Genomic DNA, 27760 nt, shown 5'->3' on the forward strand with positions numbered 1-27760 from the left:
ATGTGTTTCCTATAGCAGAAGAAAGGCTAAGAACTCATGAACTGCACCTCCAGCCTTGGGAGTGAGAGGCAGAACGCCAGGGCAGCCACAGAAAGCAGACGGAAGGTAAGGGCAGGGATTTAAAACACAGACAGCAAACTTACACCTAAGGGAACCCACAAAGCCAGAGTGACTCAAAAACATGAATACAGATTAATCAAGAAGAAGGCCACGTCATGCTAGAGATGAAAACGGGCACAGAGACAAATCCAGCAAAGATTTCAAAACACCGTGAGTGAATCCGTGACAATGAAGTTGAAGATTTAGATGAAGCAGAGCTCCTAAAAACGTCCTTTTAAATTCACACTGCAGGAAAATAAAAGGTCAGATTATTAGTGACCACTGAAGATGTTTGTTTAATCAGTAGTTAAAACATCAAACCACCGAGGAAATATGAAACCCTACAAACGTTCAAGGAATAATTAATTCTAATACTAAATAAACTATCCCTGTAAGTTAAAAAGAAAAAAGGAAAAAACAAGGACATCAAAAAAAAAAATTTCCTTCCACTCCAATTCAAGAACAGAGATGAAGAATCCTGAAGCACTAGCGAAGTATGAAAACGACAGGATTTATCACAAACAAGCTGAACCCACTGGAAGAGATCAGGGACGTTGAACAGAAAGTCAGACCCGAAACCCATATGAGATCACACAGATGCAGTGAAAGCATTTGGCTAATGGAACACAGCTACCTGTGAACTCAACTTGAAAACGGGAATCTAAGGGACCCTATGTCAAACATCACGCTTCCATTGGGAAGGTGTTAAAAACGTTCTCCTTAATGTCAAGGATGACAGAAGGAATCCCAGTGTTTCTGCTGTTATTCCAACCTGACCTGGGTTCCCAGCTAGCACAGTGAGACGAGGAAAACAAACACAGGAACTAGAGAGAGGCGCTAAACTGGAGTCACTACACTGATCATCTTCGTCTTAGAAAGCCTGAAGAATCTACAGAAAACGCTTCAGCAATTGTAAGATTTTAAAAAGATGATTGGATATGAAAATAAAATACAAAAACCAACTGCATTTCCAAAAATGAGCAAAAGAAAACTTAATTTGAAAAAAACATCTTGTCGCTGGCGCAGCAGCTCACGCCTATAATCCCAGCACTTAGGGAGGCCGAGGCGGGTGGATCACGAGGTCGAGAGATCAAGACCATCCTAGTCAACATGGTGAAACCCTATCTCTACTAAAAATACAAAAATTAGCTGGGCATTGTGGCACACGCCTGTAGTCCCAGCTTCTCGGGAGGCTGAGGCAGGAGAATTGCTTAAACCCGGGAGGCGGAGGTTGCGGTGAGCCGAGATCACGTCATTGCACTCCAGCCTGGGTGACAAGAGGGAAGCTCCGTCTCAAACAAACAAACAAAAAAACATATTGTCTGCAACAGAAAATCAAAACTACAGTCTACCAAACACTAAAGAATACATCTGACTTGACATGTGCAAGACCATTATGGAGAAAATTATAAAAATTTATTGAAAAAAGACGCAAAAGAAGACTTCATCAACACAGAAATATACTATAAAGATGCCAACTTGCCCCCAAATTCATCATATACGCAATGCAATTCCCATCAAGTTTCAGGCTTGGCTTTTTAAAGGAACTTGTCTCTAGAGAAGTCACAGCTTAGGAGGAGCTGGGACACTCTCAGGGAAGGGCTTGGGACGTGGGAGCCGAGGCTGCAGTACCCTCCTGGCCCCAGGACAGGCTCTGGAGCAGCTGAGCACAGGGAGGGTCCAAAACAGACCCAAGTTGGAGGGTGAGCTGGCCGCACAGCTATCCCAGGGAAAGGTGTAAAGTGTCAAACATTACGGTTCTCGAAATGAGAAAAGAAAATGAAGCTGATCCCTACCCTGCACCCTACACAGAAACCTAAGGCCGAAGTACAAGCCTTAGGAGAAAATGCACAAGGTCATCTTCACAGCCTCGAGGTACAGAAGGTTTTTTGGTGGCTGTTTTGTTTTTAAATAAAATACAAAAGAGAACTAATCACAAAAGTTGTCCTGTTTTTTGGCTTATTCAAGGTGTCATTTAAGAACTGTTTTGGCAAATAACTTTCCTTGTGTGACTGTGTGAGTGTGTGTGTGTGCGAGCACCTGTTTCCAGACCAAGGAAGCTGAGTAAAACACTTTAAATAACATAGTTTCCTTCTTCACTCTCTAAGCCTTTACTGCATTCCAGCTAAGTGCCCAGCATCACACCAGGAGAGGAACAGAGGTCTTTTCTTCTGGACCCTGGAAATCCAGGCTAGGGGGAGAGCACACATCACGGGGCCACTGTGGCGGGCATGCGGGCCTCCTCCCAGCTGCCTGACTCATCTGATGCGGGAGCCCAAGGGGAGCAGAGAGCACCCCCAAAGCCCCCACCTGATGGGGGGCCAGGGCTCTGCCCAAACGCTGCAGGTGCCCTGGTTATGCCCTTTGGTTTCCTACTGCAAACACTCAGATCTGCATAATCCCTCCATGCTCTTCCTTCAAATTCCACCCAACCTCATCTCTACGGTTTACCACTTCCTAAATTTTAAAAAAGCATCGTGATCTTTACTCACCATGTCTGAGTTAGGGAAAACAAATGAGAGACTAAAATAGGCAAGGTTCTATCAGCTACAGAAAAGGTCTCTTATTTTCTATTCCAATTACTGCAAATAAAAAAGTCTTCAAGAGTTAAAATAAATGTACACTCCACTGAAATGGCTTAATCGAAAGAAACAACATTAACCCGGAAAAATTCACTCAATTCTTGTTCAAACTTAAAATATATCAACATTTTTACTAAGTGTAATTATTCTTTTTCAAAAGTGCACGAATATTTTCCATGTTATCAAACTTTACTCTCACATAGTTCCCTGTCAGTCAAGCTTCATTACTTAAGTATGAAGAAGTAGACCACTCCAAGGCCAGACTGGGGGGATACCCAGTACCAAAGACATGTGACACGAAGCACCACTGATATGTGGACAGCCAGCCCCAATGAGTGGCCCATTTATGTGGCTGAAGGACACTTTCTGTGTACTGGGGAGAATGTGGCAAATCCGGAGACCCTGGGAGCTTACATATCACCCACAGAAAGTTTTAGAGGGGCAGGGGATTTGCAGTGCCAATCTTTAGAACAATCAAACAATCAAACAGGCAGGGCAAGCTCCAGAAATGGCAGCAGACATATACACATACGAACGCATGCACACACATGTACATGCACACACGTATGCACACACAAGCGCACACACATGCACTTACATATGCACAAACGAGTGCACACACACTCGTGCACACACACGTGCACACGCATACAGCACGCATGCACTCACATATGCACTCACGTAGAACACACATGCATGCACACACATGCACTCATGTAGAATACACATGTACATGCACTCATGTACACACACGAGCACACATAAGTACACACATGCACACATACGCATGTGCTCAGTACACATGCACACGCTCACGTGCACTCATGTAGAACACATGCACACACACATATGCACTCATGTACACACAGGCGCACACACACGCAGACACATGCATGTACTCAGTACACATGCAAGCACACACGCAAGCACACACGTATTCATGTAGAACGCATGCATGACGCACACATGTACACACAAGCACATGCATGCGCATGCATGCGCACGGACGCACTCAGGACACACACATGCAGTCATGTAGAACACACGCACATGCACTCATGTACACATGAGCACACATGCACTCACACACATGCACACACTCATGCACTCAGTACACACACGAACTCATGCACTCACATAAAACTCATGTATCCACACAAACTCATGAGTGCATACATTCACACATGCACTCAGTATGCACGCACACACACACATGCATGCACTCACGTATAACACATGCATGCATACACGTAGAACACATGCGCGCACATGCACTTAGTATACACGAGTGCACACATGTAAACATGCGCACAAACGCACAGGATGCATGCGCACATGCACACACACATATGCACTCACATCGAACACACATGCACTCATGCACACGCACGCACTGAGACACAGCCCTATTCAGTGTGTTTCTAGGGCACTATGGGGAGGGCAGGTTCTATGAAGACCTGACTGGGCCACCCCCAAGTCCATGTGAAGGGCAGCCCCCAGAGCTCCTGCAAAGTGGTCGGCTTCGCTCAGTCACTTAGGAACTTTTCGTGGCACAGTAAGGCACGGGGTGGAGAGTTTTCTTTAAAAGCTTTATCCAACATGACTAATGGAACAAGGGAGCCAGGCCTCAAGAAAGCTTAAGACAAAGGGAAGGGCCATTCAGAAGGCAGCACCTGCCTCCACCTGCTGCAGTGAGCCTGAGACACGGAGGACGGCAGGTGTCACCAAGCGCTTTCAAACAAACAGAAATCCAAGTTCCCAACAAAGAATACCCAAATAAAACGCTCCCTGGAGCACTTGTTCGACCCCTTTAACTGTGACGCTTCTGTCGAGTGCCAGGGGGTGTTATGAGAAAACTGAACAGCGTGGCGGTTAAGAACGTTCCAAGGCATCTCTCGCCTGCCAGGGCTGGCCCAGGCTGGCCAGGGCCAAGTGCAGGCCGGGATGGGCCTCGCCAGCCACTGCGCACAAGCCAGGCCAGCTGCGACACGAATGCCCTGCTGAAAATAGCAGGTGTTTGTTTACGTGGCCTGTGCCGAGAGCCTGATCACCCTCTCGGAGGGGCAGGGGGGAGGCCTGAGGGCACACAGTAAGAACTGCAGTGGGATCTTCAAAGAAGCCTCATCTCGAGACCCTGGAGCTAGAGGGTAGCTCTGGAAAGCAGGCGGGCTGTGAGACCCCCGCTCTGCAGTGTTGGTTTTCATGGGTGGTTCTGTGCAGCACCCATGGTAGGCCCACAGCCAGCCTGCTGCTCAGGCCTGGAGAACGAAAGCAGCTTTAAAAGACAACCTACAATTAACACTGGAGTGATTATCTTCCTAATTTAGGTTAATTTCTACTTACAGCCTGAGCTGGCAGGTCGGGGGAAGGGCGTCACTGGAGATATCTCTATGGGAGCCCTTTATTTGGTTCTTCTAAGTCCACACATATCAGATATCACAAAGAAGACTTCAAATGTCCACCATCACCTTCTAGAAAAGAGGTGGAAACTTAAGAGGCCCAGAGGCCTGAGCCTTCTCCCCAGAGTGGAGGGGGAACAGATTACATTTGCATGAAAATAGAACCTTTGTTGGGAAGAGTTCCCGCTCCAGTGGATCACTCCTTTGTCTACACTGGGGCAGGATGCTGCTTTGTGCACACAGCCCCACTCAGGACGGCCACGTGGACACAGCCTTGCTCAGGACGGCCACGTGGACACAGACCCGCTCAGGACAGCCACGTGCACACAGCCCCGCTCAGGACGGCCACATGGACACAGTTCTGCTCAGGACGGTCACATTGGGGCTGTGCTCGCTCACTGTGGAGGACAGGCAGGGGGCGGGCCAGGATGGTGGGTGAGGCCACGGGTATTCCAATGTTTTGTCAGAGTGTGGCAGGCACAGGTCATGGGGACTCCCAGCAGGGTAGCTGCTGCAATGCCCTGGCTCCCAGATCACCTACAGAGGCAGGCCCAGGGACCCTAAGGTCACATCCACTTGGTATGGCAGAAGATAAGGTGCCCTCACCTACAGCTCTCTGCGTTAGCGCACAAACCCCTTTCTAGCACTGGCTGTTTGTTGGATGTGTGACAAAAAGACCCTGGAGAGCTTCTACGCTGAGATGGGCAGTGGAGGGTGAGCCCCGCTGTCCATCTGGAGCCCAGAGCCAAGTGAATCTGATGGGCCAGCAATGACCCCACCACCCCAGCGAGAAACCAGTGTCCCTATGGGCATACTGGCCTAGGAAATACAGACCCACCAACCTATATCTAAAATGCATCTCTTCAATTCCAGAAAAGCAAGTTTAAGTATCCTATCTGGGAACTCGAGCCAAGTAATGGGTTAGGTCAAGCAACGTGAAATCCAGAATGCTGAACTAGAAGCCTAGGGGCGGGAGGGAAGGTTGAGGGATACTGGTTCTTTTTTGCTTCTTGTTTTGGAAGAGGGTGATGGAAGTTCACTACCAGAGCCAAGGAGGCTCTTTCACCGGGTCTCTCACATGCAGTGTCCTTTTCATAACCAAACAGTTACAGGGAAAAGCTGGGTGGAAACAGGCACGCGGCAGCACTCAGAGCAAACCCTGCTCAGGCCTTTTGGGGGAAAAAGAACATTTCCCATTTTAACTTATCACTCAAACAGTAAATAGAGAGCTCCATTAGACATAGTTTTACTTTTTAAAAAAATGCAGTTCAATATCCCTATAGACATGAAATGAGACCACCCACCTGGCCCTCAGGTTCAGGTGCGAGGCCAGCGGCCAGCTCCCAGGTAGCCCACAGTCCCTTGGAAATGGCTTTCCTTCCCAGGCACCTGCTCCAGCTGGGTCAGTCCTCAGAAGGCTTTTCCCAAAGGGCATCCCATGAGGGGCCAGGAGGTCCATGGGATATAAATTCCCTGAAATAATAAATAGGCCAAGGCTCTTCTAGACAGAGCCCGGCTGGTTTCTCTGCTTCAGAGCTCCCCAGGGCTTCCACACAGCAACTGCCTTCTGAATTTCTCTGAGCTTCCCCAAAAGAGGTTTGACCAGGGCCTGCCCCCTGCCCGCAGTTTTCATGGTGAATAACTGCAAACACCTTGCAAAACCCCAGGGTCCCAGAAAACCCTATTCGAGAAGGGTCCTACCCTCTACAATTCAAGGGGGATAAAACCTACCCCAGCAGGGGCAGAACGTGGCAAGGGCGGACAGCACGGAAGGAGCATGGGAGAAAGGTCAAATGCTTGCTACCATGAGGTGGTAAGGGGTCAAGAGCCAGGCAGAAGCTGAGGACAGGAGCTGAGGCCACCTGCTTGAGGACAAAGGGATCCCCGGAGCAGCACACAGGGCACCTCGGGGCTTCCTCCGGCTGCCCCGCTTCCAGTGGCCGTGCCTGCCAGGTGGTTTCCTGGGGTTCGGGTCCATCGTGCCCAGTACTGAGAAGCCAGCCTGTGTTACCTGGACATAGAGTTTAGGTGCGCCCAGTGATGGCATAAAAACCCTGATGGCGAGAACACCAGCCTCCTTGCATCCCTAGGAGACCTTTCTAGTGGGAAATATTTAACAAGTATTTGCTAAGCACCTGCGAGGGCCCTACAACTCTAAAGTAACAGGAGGATTTTAAATCATCCACTTGCAATTTACTAACTGCCATTTGTTAACTTACCAGAGACATTTCTAGCAAGAACTGGGCCACACAAACACCAGCCCATCATCCCCCAGCCCACCCTCTGCTGCCTATGGGAGGAAAAGCAGCTCATATCACAAATTGGGCAGAAAGCTTGTGGATGCTCCCGTGCAGGGCAGGGTCACTGAGGTTTCATACTTATGATAAAATAGAAGTGTCCCATGAGCTGGCTCTATCACTCCAGGGCAACTCAGATGAGGACCGTAATCACCAGGCAGGTGCAGCCGCTTCTGAACCTGGGCACAGAGCCCTCAGTGGGCAAAGCCCCAGGCTGGAGGGACCACAGGAGGCCGTCCCTTTGCTGTGGGGACATGGATAACGGCAGCTCCTGATGGGCCTTAGCAGAGGACTGACATATCAGACTCACGTTTGGAAAGGTTCCTGGAGCTGCTGAGAGAGTCTGCAGGCTACCTGGCTTCCAGGGCAGAGAGAAAAAAGCAGAGTGTAAAGAGACTAAGGGAAGGTTGTGCCACTGTGTTAGCAACACTGAGTCCATGTGGAAGGTGGAGAGGAGGGAGGAGCTCTGTCAGACCCAGGCTTCTGAGCGGGTGGGGCTCCCTCTGGGAGGGGACAACAGCGGTGGGAACAGCTGGGGCACACAGAGAGGTATTTGTGGGCACCCCAGAGTCCCTCATGGCCGGCGCTCAGGACAGCAGGCAGAGCTGGCAGCACAACAGGGAGCTGTAAGGAAGAGGGGTAGGGGGGCATGGGCCCTCCTTGGAGGCCTCAGAGGCAGCAGAGCCCACCCCAGCCAGGAGCTCAGCGTCTCAGCTTCCTGTCCTGTAAAAGAGGTCCATGCCACTCCTCCCTCAGGGTCATATCAGCACCATGCGGGTCATGGATGATGGGCCACAGAAGGGAAGCCTGTGCTGTAAGTGGGGTGGGAAGACTCTGTCCAAGGGCTTCAGGACCACACCTGTTGGGTAAGACTCTTACTGCCAGGGAACAGCTGCTGAGGGTTTTTAATAATGTGAAAAGATGATCACAGGCAAGGCTGAAAAGCTAAAGAGCAGATTTTTATTCATCCAAAAGCTTGTCACAGAAAAACCAATGAGAACGAGACAAGATCGGAGCTAGAAGGAAAGGATGAAAACGTTCCCGGTGGAGCCCAGGGTGACAGGACCAGGAGTCAGAGAGAGTCTCCCTTTCCCCCGCCTCTGTCCTTTCCACAACTTCCTGTGGCAAACAGGTCCTCACTCATCAGCAGAGAGCAATGGCCCTGGTTTGTGAAAGGAGAAAGCTCTTGGCATTTTCGCTTCGCGACTGGCTGTTTCCCTTCGTGCTCGGTCTCTGGAAGGCTTTCCATTCTGTTGTGTGTCCAGTTGACCATTCCGTTCAGCTCCATTTTATTTCTTAAATGAACATCCTCACCAAAACCACCACCACCACCATCAGCAGCAATGACTCCTGCGCGAACAGACCAGAGAAGCCGGCCGCCTGCCTGAGTTCCGGGGCAGCTGTGTCTCCAAGCCGCGTCACAAGCTCCCAGAGCCTCACTGGCTTTCTCAGCCTCTTCACTATTCAGTTACCAACTCACACTTCATTTACAACAGCGTCTTAGGGGCGCTGAAAAAAGAGCCAGTCACTAGAGCTACCAGGCAATGCACAATCTTCAGGGGACCCTCATCTTCACAGAAGCAGGAGAGAACAGACGATGCCATCACCCCCATTTTATAGATAAGGACACTGGGGCACAGAGAGGCTCAGGGACGGTCAAAGTTAATCCAGCAACAAACTGCAGCCTGCACGGGCTGCCCTGGAGCCGCGTCCCTGACACACTGCTTGTTCAATCAGAAAGCCACCACGTTTTCTTTCCTTTTTTTTTGAGATGAAGTTTTGTTCTTGTTGCCCAGGCTGGAATGCAATTGTGATTGATCTTGGCTCACTGAAACCTCCGCCTCCCGGGTAAAGTGATTCCCCTGCCTCAGCCTCGTGAGTAGCTGGGACCACAGGCATGCACCACCATGCCCAGCTAATTTTTGCATTTTTAGTAGAGATGGGGTTCCTCCATATTGGTCAGGCTGGTCTCAAACTCCCAACCTCAGCTGATCCTCCCGCCTCAGCCTCCCCAAGTGCTGAGATTACAGGCATGAGCCACCACGCCTGGCCTGAGAGCCACGACTCTCAGAGCATAGGCACACACACATATGCAGGTGTGCACACATGCCTGTGCGCAGAGGATGTGCTTGGCCGTATGTGTGTGCTGGGTGTGGACACCAGCAGTATGCCCAGAAGGCCAGTACCGCCTGGACCAGGGTCTCTGCCGGTGGCCGCACAGGGAGGTCACAGCCAGTCCTGCAGGGCCCCGGCCTGGTTTTCTGATTTTTCCCCATTTCACTGGCTACAATCTCTCCTTTTTCAGATGCAGACAGCCAGCTGAGTGCTGATACTGTGATTCTAAAGGTCACCCCGTGACATTTCCTGTGGCCTCAACTACCTTGGAAGGCCGTGGCAGATCAGGGTCACAGTGCTGGCTGGCATTTAAGAGAAACTGCACTGTTTCATTTTCCAGGACTTTGCATTTATCTCGTCATTTCTGGCTCTTTTTCCTTGAAAGTAAGTCACTAAACAACAAATCAAGGCAGCGGTGCTCAAGTGTGTCCTGGACACGGAAACGGGGTGCTCTCCCACTGCTGGAGCCGGGAGCCGTGCTTCAGTCAGGTTAGGGGCGTGGGAACCAGGACTCTCCCCACAGCCCAGGAGATCGCTGGGGGCAGATCAATTTAGAAAGCGTGGATGAATGACTAATGACTAAACTCACCAGGCCTGTCAAAAGCGGACAACCCTGTAGCCATTTGCCCTAATTTCCCTCAACATTCAATATTTGATTGTCCCACCAAAGAAATGATCAGTTCTCTAGATGGCCACAAAACATGTTCACAGGGCTGCAGGGAACAAAGAAAACTGCCATTTCTGTTTGTGTTTATGTTTAAAAAAAAATAAAAAGGAATTAAGCCTTATGCCACTGCCTACAAGGGCTGGCCTGCACATCCCCAGAAGCCTCTGCACCCACGTGTCACTGTGTAAGCTCTGACGGAAGTGGGGACCGAGGACAAGGTGATCACAATGCACCTAAGCCCCCGACCTTCCCACGAGCAGCCAGTGCTCCCCCTAACCTTGGCTGGAGGATGAAGCAGGCCCACGGCTCCTTCAGACATCAGCCCAGGGCCTCCAAAGTGGACTTCCCTCCCGAAAGGGTTCCACGCTGTCCCAGAGAGCAGCACTCGGTGCCAAAAACCTGTGGGAAAGCCACAAAAGTCCCCACTAGAAGACAAGACCCAGAGCTTTGCGTCGTCACTTAACTCAGACGCTGGTGTGACGGCACAGGGCTGAGATGGGGGTGCAGAGGTCAAGTCGACACTCTGCAGCTCCCTGGCTGTCCAGCTGTGAGCTGCTGTGGAGCCTTGCTGTGCAGCGGCTTCCCTAACTCAGGGAAACCAAGCAGGGCATGAGAACGCTTGCCCATCATGTGGTCACTACTGGCTAACGAGGCCTGAGGATGCCAGGCCCCACCCCACTGGCAGCGCCCATCACAGCGCCAGCGCCCTCGGGATCACACCACGCTGTCACGGTGAGCCCCATCCGCTCAGCACCCTCTGGGCTCAGCCCCACCTGACACAGGGCTATGCCACATCAGAGGCCACGGACACAAAAAGAAAATCTTAGAAAGACTATGTTCATCACTTTAGAACTCTCGAGAAAACTGAGACCTTGAAAGTGAAAGTGAATTACCTATTTTTATCTTTTGAGACAGCATTTTGCTCTCGTTGCCCAGGCTGGAGTGCAGTGGCACAATCTCGGCTCACTGCAGCCTCCACCTCCCGGGTTCAAGCAATTCTCCTGCCTCAGCCTACCAAGTAGCTGGGACTACAGGTGCGTGCCACCACTCCCGGCTAATTTTTTGTATTTTTAGTAGAGACGAGGTTTCACCGTGTTAGCCAGGATGGTCTCGATCTCCTGACCTCATGATTTGCTCACCTCAGCCTCCCAAAGTGCAAAACAAAAAGGTAAGTAGTGTTCTTGGAATTCAAGTAGCAACGTGTGCATATTCCACAGGTCCCTCAAGTCCAGTCATTTCTCCTGGCGCTGCAGCCACTAAGTGCCTCTGTCCCCACACAGCCACACTACTGATGCAGAGGTGAGAAGACACCAAAAGAAGGCAGGAATTAGCACAGTATGATGGAAGAGATACCTGTGTCATGGGTCTTTAAGACTGGCTGAAATCATAATGGGTAAAATATATTTCACAGGATGAAAAATTAATGGACTAAAACATAAATAAGACATTCCACACCAAATAATTCCCTCACCAAACGTTTGCTGACAGCAAGCTCAGGGAACAGCCGAAGCCCTGAAGCAGCCAGACCTCAGATCGAATCCAGGCTTGACAACGAACTGGGCTGGTGTCCTGGACAAGCAGTGGCTTCTAGAGGCTGGTGGACCTCCTGGGCATCACCGGGAGATGAGAGAAGCTTCCAGAACCTGACACATGGTAGAGATCCAGAATCGCCAGAGCTCTTGTACCCCAGGGGGAAATGGGACATCCTGAAGTTGAGGTACAAGCACGCCATGGCTACTCTGGGGCCCCACAACCCTAGCTGTCGCAATCACACCATCACTGGGGGAATGCTGTGCGCTCTACAGGGCCTCCTAATTGAGTCCTCATAGCCACTGGGGAGCAGGTGCCCTGCAGCCTCCTTCCACCCACACCCTGTGCACAGCATACACAGGACCGGCAGTGACGGGAACAGCCTGCCACTCCTTACAGAGCCATGAGACTGTGGCTGAATCATTTATCCAGGACCCAACAGTGTGGAAATCATGACACTCCTACAGGGTGAGGTTAGAGAGGCATTTAGTCAGACACTTTCGGATGACTTTCATTTAATTATCTCTCAGACACTTGACTGTCATAAGATGATCACCGCTATTTCCTCCAAAATGTACTGAACCTGGGAGCTCCCCTCACCGGCAGAGCCTGCCTTATTCCAAATATTCGAAGGCTGGAACCAGGGCCAGCCTGCCACCGTGAATATTCCCCCAGTGCCAACATAACCGCTGCCGGCATCCGGGTGAAAATGCCTCGTTACTGGTCCATCCTCTAGGTCAGGTTACTTGTTTTCTTTTCACTGCAGAAAGGCGACTGCCAGATAAAGAGATTTCAGGGCAGGCACAGAGTGTGGTGCCATGACCAGGACGGAGGCACCTAACAATCCAAATAAAATGCTTATGTGGTCTCATCACAGGCAGACGTTCTGATCCCCTTGTACCACCAGGGCGCTGGGGTGCCGAAACCAGAGAAACAGACACTCGAGGCAGGGCAGCTGCGTTTATCACAGCTGCAGGAGGGCGGGGCGGCGACACGGCTTTTCGTCTTGATGTTTAACAGGCTAACGGCCGACAGTGGCTTGCTGGCTAAGTGATTTTCAATAGTATGCACGGAAACAAAAGCAAATTCCTTGAGTGAGAAGCGTCACGGACAGAACCATGGGGAAAGCTCCCACCCCCTGCACTGGTGGCCTCCCCACGGCTCTCACAGACCCTGGGTCCAGTACAGCCCGGCTGGGGCCCGGGGACAGCACAGCGCTCCGCTCTGCTCCCAGCATGTCACCATGTCACAGGGGAGGCACACACCAGATGAGTCAACCAGCGACAGAGCAGAGAGCCTACAAGGACACAGCTGGGGCCCGAGCACATGGGAGACGGGGAGTACTGGGACTTGGGAGGCAGGGGAGGTAGAGAAGGAAGAGGGGTCCCTTCTGAGGACTCCCTGCAGTGCTCCATGAATCTCTCCTGAGTTCCATTCTAAGTGCCTCTCAATCCATGCCTCTGAGGGCATCTCTGCTCCTTGTGGTCCCTTCTGAGGACTCCCTGCAGTGCTCCGTGAATCTCTCCTGAGTTCCATCCATAAGTGCCGCTCAATCCACACCTCTGAGGGTATCTCTGCTCCTTGTGGTCCCTTCTGAGGACTCCCTGCAGTGCTCCGTGAATCTCTCCTGAGTTCCATCCATAAGTGCCGCTCAATCCACACCTCTGAGGGTATCTCTGCTCCTTGCGAGGAGGCGAGCCCTGCGGCGGCCGGAACACCCCTCTCTCTAACACAACTTCTCTGGCAGCCTCCGACCAGCCTCGGGAAGGGGCATAAACTCAGCAACACACTGACGCTGGTGCAGGCCAAGCGCCGTGAACATAATCCCATTCGGATATGAGCATTCCCTTCTACCCCAAGTGGGAAATTCAAACAGACGAAGCCTCACACGTTCAAATCACTGATAAAGGATGATCCTGAAACCCTCAGCCCAGAGCCATCCTGAGTGCACTGCAGGTGGCCACCGGCCACATGTGGTGACTGAAATTGCAATTTCTTTTCATTTGATTTGAAATCCAGTTTCTCGGTCACAGCATCCACGTGCTGATGTGGCCACCGATGAGCTCCACAGCCAGGCATGGCCAGTGGCTGCCCCGGTGGGCAGGGCACTAAGGACCATTTCCACCATCCCAGAAAGTCCTGGAGTGGAGGACCGAGGAGGCCTCTTCTTTATAAAGCCGTCTTCGTATCTCTGTGTCTTTTCCTCTTTTTTCAAATGAGCAGGAAAAAAAAATTCCAACTGAACTTGACTCTGCTCCATCCATGTGGACGGAGCTGGGCTGAACTTTGCTGCAGAAGAGGGATGGAAGTGCAGAAGTGGAAACGGCACCCCGTCACTTCCTGCTGAACCTCGGAGGCTGTCGAAACAGCCCATCTTCCCCCTCCGGATTTTTCCAACTGCTCTCTCCTTCTTTATCCTCTTCCATATTGCAGGCTGCGTGGTGGGAGGGAGAAATGAGAGAGAAGGCAAAGAAGGCCTTTTTCCTCACCCATTCCGTCCATTGTATCCACGCTGCCAGGAAGTGCTCAGAGGTGAGCGTCTTTGGGGTCCATGTGAGATCCCTCCCTGGGACAAGGGTGCTTGGCTCTGGGCTCCCCTTTTCCTGGGGCTGCCCGTCCACAAGGAAAAGCTCTGCCCTTTTCTCTGGGCTCCAACAGCACTGCCCGTTCCTCCTGCTGCTGCTCCGCAGGGTCCCTCAGCCCCAGTGGGGAGCAAGGCCTTCCTGCAGGAACCCCTCCAGGCAAGCACAGCCAGCACCCCTCACGGAGCCGTCCGGGTGCCACCCCGTTACTCAGCAGCAGGAGGACCCTCTGGAAGGGGCTCTGGTTCTGAAGTCTGTCTCCCATCCGAGAGGTGATGGCGGGGCTGCAGCGTGCTTGTCGGCGCCAGAGCTGCCCCTGCCGTGAACATTCCTCCTGCCTGCTGAGTCCTCGATCTGCTCTCAAACCAACAGCTCCAGGACGAGAGCAGCAGCCTGCAATCAGTGATGCCAGGCAGGCTCCCACGTCGGCCCACATTTCTAACTTCTGCTGGTGCTTTTCTTTTCTTTTTCCCTCTTAAAACAGGGCCTCCCTCCATCGCCCAGGCTGGAGCGTAGGGCCTCCCTCCATCGCCCAGGCTGGAGCGTAGGGCCTCCCTCCATCGCCCAGGCTGGAGTGTAGGGGCATGACTTGGCTCACGCAGGCTTGACCTCACAGCCCAAAGGATCCTCCTTCCTCAGCCTCCTGAATAGCTGGGACTACAGACACATACCACCACACCCTGCGGACGTTTTTAACTTTTCTGGAGAGGTGGTGCCCCTATGTTGTCCAGATTGGTCTCCAACTTCCGACCTCAAGCAATCCTCCCTCCTCAGCCTCCCAAAGTGCTGGGATTACAGACGTGAGCCACTGTGCCAGGCCTGTTTGTTGCAGTGTGATTCCTGAGTAGTAAATGTCACCAGGCTTTGTTTCTCCATCAGTACCGCCAGAGAGACTATGCCTAAGACTGATGCTACAAGTCTTTTCTTAAAAAAAAAAAAAAGGCAGGGGGGTAGGGGCTTCAGAAGCCTTTACTGTACAGTCAAGAATAATTTTTAGCCATGGAAAATCACCCGTCATGACGCCGTATACCGACAGCTCACCACATCAATCAGAAAACATCCTTCAGGTCATCGTTCTCAGTCTGGGAAGAAAAGAAAACCGTAGCGCCTGCAGGCTTGACTCTGAGTCACTTAGAACTCCATCCTCATGGAGAACAGTGATCCTCTGTGATGGACAGGCAGGCAGCGAACGGCCCAGCCCAGAACTCAGCAGCAGCCAAAGGACGTGTCAAGCTGAAGTCTCGGGTGAGTTCATTTCAGAGTCAAGGGCAAGGCCATCCTGGCAGCAAATTCATCTGGCTCCTCAAATTAAAATATTGCAGAACTAGCACCAGAGTTGCCAAGCTAGAAAACAGGAGCAGAAAGTGGAGGCCCTTCCACATGTATCCAGACCAGCAAAACCCCTCGTGCCCTTCATCCAAACTCAGACGGGCTGGCTGAAAACCTGGGGTTTTCAGGAAGGAGAATCTGTGCAGAGGCCCTGAGCAAGTCCTCCAAACACTGTCACAGGTGCTGTCCCTCTTCCAGCAATACGGTAGAAGCACATCAGTCACCCAATGGCTTCTTGGTGTGCACGGCCCAGCCCCCAAACCCTTGAGCCAGTCCCCAACCCAAGAGCACAGCAGCCATGAGCTTCCTGCAGAGGCTTCCTGGGCACACCCCTGTGGGAGGAAGCATGGCTCAAGACAGTCATCTAAGAACCATCACTCTTGAGAAGGGCAGGACATCTAACTCCTCTCCAAAGCAGTCTCCCGAGTTAGGGTCTCACCCATTGGAGGGGCTTGCTGGGGGTATGGGAATGGAATTGTCATGACAGCCTCAAGCAGGGTGCCACGAGGGCTCGGGCCCGGAGCGCCTTGGCAGGGAGGGGAAAGGCATGAGTACTGCCTGGGCACTCTGCCTGCTGGGCTGGGTGTCCTCAGGAGTCTCAAATGCCCCCAGGTAGGAGAGGTCACCACCTCCACGTATAGAACAGAAGGCCAGCTCAGAGTTCAGTGGGGCAACAGAGCTCAGCTCCGGCCCTGGCCTGTTCCCATCCCCGCACCCGGCTTCTCAGGCCTGGGGACAGAAGGATATAGAAACGGGCCTAGAGGACAGGGTCCCTGGAAGCCCTGGTAACTGGACAATATGAAACCGTTTTCTCCTTTTTACCTACGCTCCCAGGTTGACTTGTCATCCTCTGATGCCTGGTTCCACCCCATCAAGACCCTCCATGTGGTGTGAAGGGAAACGTTGCTCAGCGCACCCGTGGTGTGGCCTGCAGGTGCCCCTAGAACAAGGCCCAGTGGTGTGGCCCACAGGTGCCCCTAGAACAAGGCCCAGTGGTGTGGCCCGCAGGTGCCCCTAGAACAAGGCCCCGTGGTGTGGCCCGCAGGTGCCCCTAGAACAAGGCCCAGTGGTGTGGCCCGCAGGTGCCCCCAGAACAAGGCCCCGTGGTGTGGCCCGCAGGTGCCCCTAGAACAAGGCCCAGTGGTGTGGCCCGCAGGTGCCCCCTGAACAAGGCCCCGTGGTGTGGCCCGCAGGTGCCCCCAGAACGAGGCCCCGTGGTGTGGCCCGCAGGTGCCCCCAGAACGAGGCCCCGTGGTGTGGCCCGCAGGTGCCCCTAGAACGAGGCCCCGTGGTGTGGCCCGCAGGTGCCCCCAGAACGAGGCCCCGTGGTGTGGCCCGCAGGTGCCCCCAGAACAAGGCCCCGTGGTGTGGCCCGCAGGTGCCCCCAGAACAAGGCCCCGTGGTGTGGCCCGCAGGTGCCCCCAGAACAAGGCCCCGTGGTGTGGCCCGCAGGTGCCCCCTGAACAAGGCCCCGTGGTGTGGCCCGCAGGTGCCCCCGTGGTGTGGCCCGCAGGTGCCCCTAGAACGAGGCCCCGTGGTGTGGCCCGCAGGTGCCCCCAGAACGAGGCCCCGTGGTGTGGCCCGCAGGTGCCCCCAGAACGAGGCCCCGTGGTGTGGCCCGCAGGTGCCCCCAGAACGAGGCCCCGTGGTGTGGCCCGCAGGTGCCCCCAGAATGAGGCCCCGTGGTGTGGCCCGCAGGTGCCCCCTGAACGAGGCCCCGTGGTGTGGCCCGCAGGTGCCCCCAGAACGAGGCCCCGTGGTGTGGCCCGCAGGTGCCCCCAGAACGAGGCCCCGTGGTGTGGCCCGCAGGTGCCCCCAGAACGAGGCCCCGTGGTGTGGCCCGCAGGTGCCCCCAGAACGAGGCCCCGTGGTGTGGCCCGCAGGTGCCCCTAGAACGAGGCCCCGTGGTGTGGCCCGCAGGTGCCCCTAGAACGAGGCCCCGTGGTGTGGCCCGCAGGTGCCCCCAGAATGAGGCCCCGTGGTGTGGCCCGCAGGTGCCCCCAGAACGAGGCCCCGTGGTGTGGCCCGCAGGTGCCCCCAGAACAAGGCCCCGTGGTGTGGCCCGCAGGGGCCCCCAGAACGAGGCCCCGTGGTGTGGCCCGCAGGGGCCCCCAGAACGAGGCCCCGTGGTGTGGCCCGCAGGGGCCCCCAGAACAAGGCCCAGTGGTGCGCTTCCTCTGCTTCCTCCGTCTCCCCGCTCCCTTCAGGACAGCTCTGGCTTGCTCTCCCTTAAAAATTCTCTCATCAGCGTTGTCGGCTTTCTTTTTTTTTTGTGAACTCACAATTGAGGAAACCAACAGGTTGAGTTGTTGCCTGAAGTAAGAAATCCAAGTCAGCCCTGACGCTGTCCATGTTTCTCGTCAAACCTACTCACTTGCAAACAACACGGGCAGCAATGCAGTCCTCCCTCCTCGCTCCCCCAAAGCGGCTGCAGCAGCTGCCTCTCCTGCGCTCAACTGCGGGGCGCGGCGCTTGCCCATGCTCTCGCAGAGCCCCATGCCAAGGGCTTCTCAGGAACCCCAGATGCCCACCAGACCCCACAGGCCCGCCCCACAGCCCTGGGAACATTCAGCACCAAGGTCCCACTTCCTGCCTCTGTCAAGGGCCTGCCTCCTAGGCCTCACCAGACTTCATCCAGGTCCCCTGGAGCCCCTGGAGTCCCCTCTGAGCTGCAGCTTATACAGCAGGTAGGACCAGCTCTGCATCAGACACCTGGGTGCGGGCCCAGCTCCCTGATCCTTAACAGGTGACCTGAGACCAGCTGCTTAGCCTCTCTGAGTCAGCTTCCTCCCCTGTAAATGAGGATGAAATCAGGATACTGACAGAGCCCAGAGCTAGGACAGCCTGAATCCGTGTGAGCTCAGGGCAGGAGTCCATGCAGGAGCAGTACCTGTTGCAAGTATTTGGATTACATGCTGGGGGCCGTGTAAACACCAGGCACACAGAAAGCATGAAATGATACCAGGTGGTGGCATGATGTTACTTTCATTATTAATCATTTGAAAAAGCAGATTAACGGCTCAGGCCCTGCTGAACTCAGAGCCCCCATGAGGATAGAAGCTACAACGTAACAGACATGAAACGTCCTAAAAGCTCCATGTGCAAAGATGAAGCCTGCGTAAACTTGTTCTTCAAAAGATATGCTGCTTTAAAAAGGAACTGAGGATTGGTGAAGAAACTTCACACACGGTAGCGCCCTTTGGGCAGGCCCCGTCAACACCACCGCATCCTGCCCTTGGCTCCTGGGGTCAGAGCTTGCAAGGAAGCTGCGACTCTGCGTCCGGCGTGCAGACTCTGCGAGAACTGCTTGTTTCTGAATCTCCTTCACGAGGCTTAGGAATGACACAGTGTTGACGCCGACTGTCACGTGGGAACAAGATACCTCGGGACTTTCTAAAGTTAGGAAAGACAGGTATATATAATGCACACGCGAGAACACACATGACTGGGCACCCAGGGTCTCTGTGGTGAGCCTCATAGCAGAGAACACACGGTGAGCTCCACAGCATTGAGCTGTCCCCTCCCCACGTCCAGCAGGAGAGTCCTGCACTTTCCTCAGCCAGCCTGGGGCGGCTCAGGAGGCAGGGCCTGTCCCGCAGACTCTGTTCTTTGACAGCCTTTGTGGGGGGGCAGAGGTACCCACTGCCACATGGGCACACATGGGAGGCTCACCACGTTACTTCAAAATACCGATGAGAAAGCGTCCTGAGTAACACAAATATGGCCACACTCGTCTGCCGATGGCAACTGCACAGCAGTGACCACGCAGCCAGCTTTGCTCTAGGTTGGTAGCCAGGGTTCTGGAAGCAATGGCAAGCACACCCCAGGGCTGACAAGTCTGTTTGGCACCTCCACCTTCCTTACATTTTCTGGCCAATGGCAGGGAACATTCTTGACTCCTCTGGCTGTCAGCTTAGTTGAGCCTGGTGGGAGTGGCCCACTGGGGGGTCTGCAGCTCTGTGACTGGGGAGTCTGGGTCATCAGTGGGGCTGACAGCGTCAGGCGGGCACGGACACCCCGGCTTCAGCCCCTTTATGGAAGCCACTCTGCCAGGCTTGGAATGGAGGGGCAAAAGGCTCTCAAAGGTTTTTCTTGTTTTTTGTATTTTTGTATATTAAAAAAAATCAACAACACTATTTCTACATAAACTATTTTTTTTAATGCTGAAATAAGTTCTAGAAGTTTCCAGATTTGTAGGTAAATGTAGAAGAACTGAGTTTGGTTTTCAATCGTGTTCACGTTATTTGTGACGGCGCAGCTTAGTTTGATTTAGTGACTAAATTCTAGCCATCCCTGGATAGATGGGCCACGAAAGTGTCTCAGGTTGGAACACACTGGTTTAGCATGAACGCACACACTGTTGCAGTGCGCACAGGAGGCTTTAGCAAGTACTCCTCTGACCCCGTTCCCTAAACACGACTGCTGCCCACACAGGCCCTCAGTCTGAGGGCACTCAAGGTGACCACACAGGCAGTGACCACGAAGAGCTCTGCAGCCGCGGGTATTCTGAACGAATGCAGCACCATGGGCAAGCACAACGGCTGTGTGTGCCCCATGCTGAAGTGATTCCTAGCATCCTAGACTGCCTGGCTTCACATGAAAAACGCTGTACTTTTTTTTTTTTAGACAGTTTTGCTCTTGTTACCCAGGCAAGAGGGCAGTGGTGCGATCTCGGCTCACCACAACCTCTGCCTCCAGGGTTCAAGTGATTCTCCTGTCTCAGCCTCCTGAGTAGCTGGGATTACAGGTGCCTGCTACCACGCCCAGATAATTTTTTTTAATCTTAAGTAGAGACGAGGTTTCACAATGTTGGCCAGGCTGGTCTTGAACTCCTGACCTCAGATGATTCCGCCCGCCTGGCCTCCCACAGTGCTGGGATTACAGGCGTGAGCCGCCGCGCCCGGCCAACACCGTACCTAAATGAGTATTTCATGACCAAAGGTCTCACATAACGCTGCCAACCTCGGTCAGCCTTGCTTCTAGAAACCAAAGGTTCTGAATTTGGAGGGACCCCAGCTCTTCCCTGGGAAGTCATTTTCCTGAATAGATCCAACTTCCACTGATTTTTATATCATTTCCCATCTTCTCACACACTTAGAAGGCAAAAAAAGTTCACCTATCTAGTCATTCCAGGAGTTCCCTGGCCCACCCAGATGTGGATGAGTCCCCACCCAGGTCCAGCAAGTCAGGACTGCAGCAGAGGACACAGCCTTCCGGGGGACACCAGGACCTCAGAGGCCACCTGGCCAGCCCTATTCCCGGAGGTGTCTCTGCCTGGGTGCCAGCGAGGACTGACTAATACCTGACCCAGGGCCAAGCTATCCTGTGTCCCACACAGCCTGCAGAGCCACCAAATCATCTGGCCCCGACACACTCATTTCATGCCCTTCCTGGTGATGATGAAAAACACAATCTGGAAAGGACGCTCTTCACCTACACGAGGCTGAGACTCAGGCGCCAGCCAGGTGCCCCACGTGCCCCCAAAAGCCCCGTGTGCCCTCACGGGTCATGGCAGGACCCAGGTCCTTGAGCACAGAGCAGCCAGGGTTTGCATGGTGATAAGGGGTGGGAGTAAGTGCTAAAGAGCAAAGGCTGGACCCCAGCCCAGCCCACACGGGAGACCCCAGCCCAGCCCACCCCACACGGGAGACCCACACACCCCTGAGGAGCCAGAGAGGATTCATCATGAGAATCTCCTGGAAGGAGTTGCAGCGATGCATAGAGCATTCAGGGGTGTCCAAGGAGGGCCCGAGCCTCCTGTGTGCACCTCCCCAAGGGCACCCCAAACCCTGAGCCCAGGGTGACCCAGAAGCAGCAGGAGCTGCAGGACTGCAGGGGCCACCAGCAGGGTGGGTGGCACTGTGCTTCCCATGCTCACCCTCCAGCCTTTAGCACTCCGGGGAGCCTGGAAGCCCGAGCCATCCGGATGGCCCATTTCAGGCAGCACCCTCTGGCTGTGCCAGCCGTCCACCCTGGGTGCCCACAAAGGGTCTGGAAGCCCTGACAGGAACAAAGAAGAGAGCCCTGAACACAAAGCCTGGGGCCTGGGACGGGGTCTGTGCGGTCATCCTCAGATGAGTGGGGACTGTGCCTGGGACCCTGGGATACCTTTATCGACAAGAGGGTGTGCTGTTTAGAAACAGCACGGAGGAGCTGGAAGCTCCACACGATAGTGGCTCCCTGTGAAGCCGAGGCAGCCACTGGGCCCCAGGAAGAAGGGGCTTGAAGGGTGGGTGTCCCAAACCCTCAGAGGACCAAGTGGCTGTGATAGGGGACCCCCCCCACCACTGCCAGGCAGGGACCTGGCCAGAGATATGAGGGCTCAGCGGTAACAAAGATCTGTCTCTGCAGCTCCATCCTCTAGCCTAGAAAAGGTGAGTATCCCTGCTTCCCGGACCTCGAAGACTCATTAGAGACCCTAAACATGGTTTTCTAAATAGCCAAAGGGCAATTCCTGCTCAAGAGGATGCTCGTCAGAGCAGTCCTCCTCACTCAGACAACGATCTACCCACAGACACACTCGGTCTGAGCAAGCTGCTGAGATGATTTTCTTGATTTTAAGTTCTCTTTTAGAACAAGCAAAATGGAATGAGGGTGTTGGTATGTTTCATGCCCTTTTGCCAGAGGGGTTAACTGGCCTGAAATGCCACCCCAACCACCACTGTGGATTTGGGGACTGTCACACACATCTCCACACACCCCGAGCCACATCACGCTTTGCCAGTATCTCGGAATTCCTGATCCCCAGCTGAAAACGGAACACAAGGCCCGGCAGCAACACCCAGCAAAGTGTCCCCAACCCCCAAGGTGAGCGACCGCACAGCAACGAGCTGCGAGGGGCCAAGGATGGCCCATCCCATCCCCAACGGTGAGAGCCGCTGTCACTGCCCTCTCTGGACCCCGTAACTCACCCTCCCTGGGCCCCTGCTTCCTTGTCTGGGAGATGGCGGTGGTCAGCGTGCAGGAAGCCCTCCATGATGACGAGCTATCAGCTTAGGGATAAGAGAGTGAGAGACTCAGGGGGAGTCCACTGCCTTGGGGACGCGAGGGAGCCAGGGTCACTTTGTCCCTGATCAAGCGGGCCCCGGGTGACAAGAGGACACTCAGCAACAGACTTTTCCAATAAGAATTCCACACTTCCATGAGGCCGAGTCAGCTCGGGAATGCGGAGTGACTTAGCTCCCTGTTTCCAGAGGGTCTTCTTAGCAAGGTGAGGAAGCTGTGAAACATCAGCTACCAAAGGAAAACGACGACAGTGAAGAGATTTTTGGTGGAATGCATGACCTCCATCCACAGCCAGATACCGATTCCGGAACGACACTTCTCATCTAGGTGAGCTCATTTTCTGATTTCAAAAGCACAACAATCCACGTTCATGGTGTAATCCAGGCAGAGGGTAGTTAACAGGCCCCCGGGTGTCCCCCCTTCCAGCCCAGTGCAGGGGTTCAGCGGCTGCAGAAACTTCGAATCTGCTAACGCAAAGTGCTGACTGCTGTCGGCCAGCACCTTTGCTGTCCTGGGGCCTGTACCTATAGCAGGGGGTTCACATCGAGAGGCCTCGTCACCCCTGGCCCCAAGGGCAAGACTGTCACGGGCGAAAGGTGGGTTCCCTTTCCTCTATCCCCAAGCCCTGGAAGTGCGCTGCAGGTCACTGGAGGTGGCACAATGCCCCCAGATCCCCCAGAGGCTGAGTTCAAACAATCCAAGTGGACTCTCGATAACAAGCCACCACCTCACTGAAGACGCGGAGCAGTTACATAATAGCAAATCCCTTACAAGTTCCTTAAAAAAGAGTTAACCGTACGGACTTGGTACTTTACCTTCAGTCCGGAGTTTCGCTTAATCCCAGAACTGCGTCCAAAGGCGTTTTTCGGAGGGCGATCAGCACCGCAACCCAGGAGAAACCCAAGCCCTGCTCTGCCGGCGGCGCTCGCTGGGGGAGAATCCAGCCGCTCCGCCCTGACATCTGGTTTTTATTTCATATCCATGTTGTCACATTACATAACAAGCAGATGATACGGGAGATCACCGCAGTGTTTCGGCTCGAGAGTCACAAAGAATGCCCAGAACACTGTTTACATTCGGGGCCACGAACATTCACCAAACCAAATTTAGTGCAGAGGCTGGATGACTTCAGGCTTAAGCCCAGCGCTTACAGCGACGCCCTGGAAGAGAGACGCCTTTCACCAAACTCACTGCCACTCCTGCTTCCTTCCTCTCCCTCCGCTGCCAAGTTAGAGGAAAGGACAATTTAGCCCTGGCCTGCATTTGCTTCTCCCCACCTGGCAGGAGGCTATAGCCTTGCAGACGTGTGCAGGACCCCCTGCCATCGAGGGGCAGCATGGGGTCCCGGGAGAAGACAGAGGTCAAGTCACATGGGCTCAGCCCTGGGCAGAACACCGACCAAGCATCCTGAGAGCTGGGGCCCTCCCACTCCTCCCCTTCTCCTTTGCTTATCTGGGGAAGCTGTGAGGACGGACGTTGATGAAACATTCCAGTCGCACACTCAGGCCATGGGTGTGACCCTGCCAGCACAGAGGCCCAGGAGCCCCTAGCAGAAGTGTGTCTGGAAGCTTCCCCCTCCCATGCTGCCGCCCAGTCCCACGGGGCACAGAGGGAGGGTGGCCAGGGCAGCCCCAGCCAGCATCAGGCATAGGCCTGAGGGCTTTCTCCAGAGCAGCCCATCCTCTCGGGTCCAGAGAAGGCCAGATTCCACAGAAGGGTCAGCCATCCAGCTAGGGAGCCCGCTAAGGGGCTCTGCGCGTGGCAGGTGGTCAGAATCAAACCACGAAACCCAGGACGCCCCGCTGGGGGAATGGTCCGTGGCAGCCATGTAGCCTTGGGTGAACCGTTCTGCCCAAGTGCAGGTGAAGACGTAACACTTCTTATTAGTACACAGCATGGCCAAAGCCAATGTGATCAGTAGATAAACCAACATGTCAGTGACTTGGGGGACTGGTCTGCCCCAGATGTGGGTAGAAGCCCCAGGTGTCCCCCAAGCCCAGTCCAGGGCTCCGCAGACAGCAGATACACAAACTCAGAATGACGACACTGGTGTTTCTTTTGCGGATTCTGGATTTCGCTCCCCTCCCTGAACCAGGGTTGGAGAATGTTTGCTGCCGAGGGACCATTTCACAGACCAGGTTCAGCAGAAAGTGCTCACAGAGTGTCTGTGACAGAGTGATATTCCCTGGAGTATGGCGGGGGCTGAGGGAAGGCCCCTCCCATGAGCCCTGCCTCCATGAGGGCAGGACTGCCAGGCAGAAAGAGCACAGCACAGGCCCAGGGGTGACCCCAAGCTGGCAGAGCTGAATGGCTTCAGGCGCTCCCTCCTCTGCCCCCGGGGGGTAAAGGCAAAGATGCAAATGGGATAAGCAAACAGAGGCCCCCAAAGCAGAGAAAGGCCAGGACCCTAGTGCCAACCAGGAAGGCCCAAAACCAGGCTCAGCAGGCAGGGCTGGGCCGGAGCAGACTCACTAATGGTGCGGGGCTTCTTGAAAATGCCCCTGAATTAAACTGTTGGCCTCCTAATCTGGCATTCTTCCCTGAGGACAGCTGTGCTGTCTCTTTCTCACAGTGTCATCTACACAAGGAGCAAAGGACGAAGGCACAGCTGAGAAGAGTGGACAGACTCCCCACAGGGGAGGCAGGCCAGGGAGGCTGAGTGCAGAGGGGCCGCCCTCGATGTCCAACACTTCCCTCCAACACAAACGCACTGGTGAGAGGTTTCCACCCTTCCCCCGGACCTGACACTGGATCTCTGCTGCCCTGTGCCAGGTTAGCTGTGACCTACAACCCACGGCCACTGGCAACTTAGGAAAGTGAATCCTAACGTTAACCTGCTTGAGCCCTAATACTAAGCCAGGGCAGCACCGCGATTCCTAAACTGCATGGCAAGAGCGCCTTTTAAACATGCTGCTGAGATCCACGCGGTCACGGTCTGACAGGCAGTCCTTCTCGGCTACCTGTGCTCCCACTCTGGGATTACGAGGTGCCTAGAGGGCCTGTGAGCCTTCGTGGGGTCAAGCAGCACCGGATGCACTTTACAATCCCGCGGAGTAAGGTGCCCGCTCCGCAGCCCCGGGGCAGAGCCCTGCAGCCTTGGGCCCGGGGGCACGGCCTGGCCCCTTCCGAGCTCAGCGGCCTGGACTCCGCGTGTCCCCTGCTGCGTCATGGGCATGCTGGTCTTGCATGGCACCGAGGCGTGTGGCACAAGCAGGCACCGAGCCCAGAGACACCCGAGGCGGACCGTGAGGCTGGGTGGCATGTGTCCAGCGCCGTGCAAACAGTGGATGAAGTGTTCTCAGTGGCGTCAGCTGTCCTGATCCGTGGAACGCGTAAGTCCTGGCAGTTCTACTGGAACATCCGGGAAATGTGGGATCCGAGTGGTACACCATCCAGTTGAAGATGACAGATTTACGACAGAAAACGGCACTGGCTACTGAGGACTTTGCAGGAATGGAGGCCCGTGTCATTACTTCACGGGGGAGGGGACACTGTGACCCAGGGCAGGCAAGGACAGCCCAGCCCCTCCAAAATCACACACAGGGGACTCCATTTCTTACAGAACTTCAAGTTTCTGTTCTAAACAAACATTACAAAGCACATTTTAAACTACATTCTTACACGAAATGCCTATGCTGAGGCTTTTTAACAGCAGGTGCTAAAATAACCGTGAACAGTGACATGGACACACAGCAGGGAGGAGTCTGGACCACAGCCAGCAGGGTCCTTGACCTAAGCGACCTTGGGCAGCCCCTGGGCGGCTCTGAGCACTCCCCTATGAAGGAAGAGCTCAGAAAGGGCTCCTCCTAGAGCTGGGACTCCATGGTTCCCAGGGGCCCTAGACTAACAGGAGGAAGGGGAGACAGAAGAACGTCCACTCAAAGCCTTACCCAAAAATTGAAAGTCAAGAAAAATCAAAACCACATCATCTCAGTTTAGACCTGAGGAACTGCAGTGACGGCATCACGGTCACCATCACAGCACTGGATGCCAAGGGGCCCACCTACCACGCTGCAAGCTGGAAGGTGGGGTGGGTGGGCAGTGGCACCCCGGGCAGGGCAGACACCAGGCCAGCCAGCCACATGCACCGCACGCACCCCTCCCAACTGAGACCCCCAGTACCATCGCCATGGCTTCTAGCACCCGACAGGAAGATGAGAGAAAAACTGGCCACCGTGGGGAGGCCTCCTGCCCACCCCGAGCTGCACGGCAGCCCAGGAGCCCACACACAGGACGCGCATGCACACACTTCCACGTCAGGCCCTTCCTTCCTCAATTGTTGGGAAGGAGGCCAAAGCCAGGTAGTGAAATTCACAAGGAAAACGTGCCCCACTGTCCTCTGTCCTAAAGCAAATGCTAAGAATGGGCTGTTGGGCTACAGAAGCCGAGTTACCTTTCCTCTATGCATCCAAATAAACAAAAACGCCCACACCTGTCTTCACAAAAACCAAAACCTGCATCTGGAACAATGTCCCTGCTGTTTCTGCCAGCGTGTCCCATGGCTATGAAGTTGGTCTTCCCGTGGGTCCTCCAAGGCGCTCCCCTCGATGGTGCCGCAGTGCCATGAGCAGAATGTGGGGGTGGCCCAGCTGCCATGGTGCCAGCAGACCAGCCTGGCACACAGAGAGGGGAACCTGCTGCCAGTGGGCAGGCCACGTTCCCACAGTGTCTTCATCTGCAGAGGGAGTCCGGGGCCTCTGAAGGCTGTTCCAGCTCTGTGCAGTAGGGACGGTGGGCAGTCAGCGTTCTCAGGCCCGTGCTCCCCTCCTTGGCTGCCGACGGGAGGCAGACGCAGTGTGGGCTGCAGCCTGCAGAGCAGGGAGTCGAGGTGGCAGCCTTGCCCAGGGTGTGCCCGGCTGGGGAGCTTCACCCAGGCTTGGGCTCAATCCCACGCCTCCTCGGGGGCATTCCCAAGTGGTGGGGGAGGAAGCTGTGCCCCATTCTCCACCGCCCAGCCTCGCCCTCTCACCAGCATACAGATGTTCTCAGCAGCAGAGCCAGCTTCTGCCTGAATTCATTTCCTATTTTAAAATATGGTCCTAATGGAAAGCAACAGAGGTACTTGACAAAGTGCACTGATGTGAGCGTCCCTGCCGCAGCCAGGCACTAACTTTAGAAGGGGCTTTGAGGAGAAACCCAAGGCACACTCACTCGC

The 27760-nt window shown here is 54.4% G+C and overlaps 1 protein-coding gene across 9 annotated transcripts in view; it reads right to left on the reverse strand.

Moving 5' to 3' along the window:
• HDAC4 (histone deacetylase 4) overlaps positions 1-27760 on the reverse strand; it is a 372535-nt gene that overhangs the window by 252861 nt on the left and 91914 nt on the right. For 3 of the 9 annotated variants that reach the window (XM_078328920.1, XM_078328919.1, XM_035306240.3), the window contains exon 1: positions 23421-23547. The exons of the other annotated variants lie outside the window; for them this stretch is intronic. The gene's annotated coding sequence lies outside the window, so the exon portion shown is untranslated. Of the gene's footprint in view, positions 1-23420; positions 23548-27760 lie in introns of those variants that run through there. 9 annotated transcript variants of the gene reach the window in all.

The sequence above is a fragment of the Callithrix jacchus genome, chromosome 6, assembly GCF_049354715.1.
Source record: "Callithrix jacchus isolate 240 chromosome 6, calJac240_pri, whole genome shotgun sequence".
Taxonomy (NCBI): domain Eukaryota; kingdom Metazoa; phylum Chordata; class Mammalia; order Primates; family Cebidae; genus Callithrix; species Callithrix jacchus.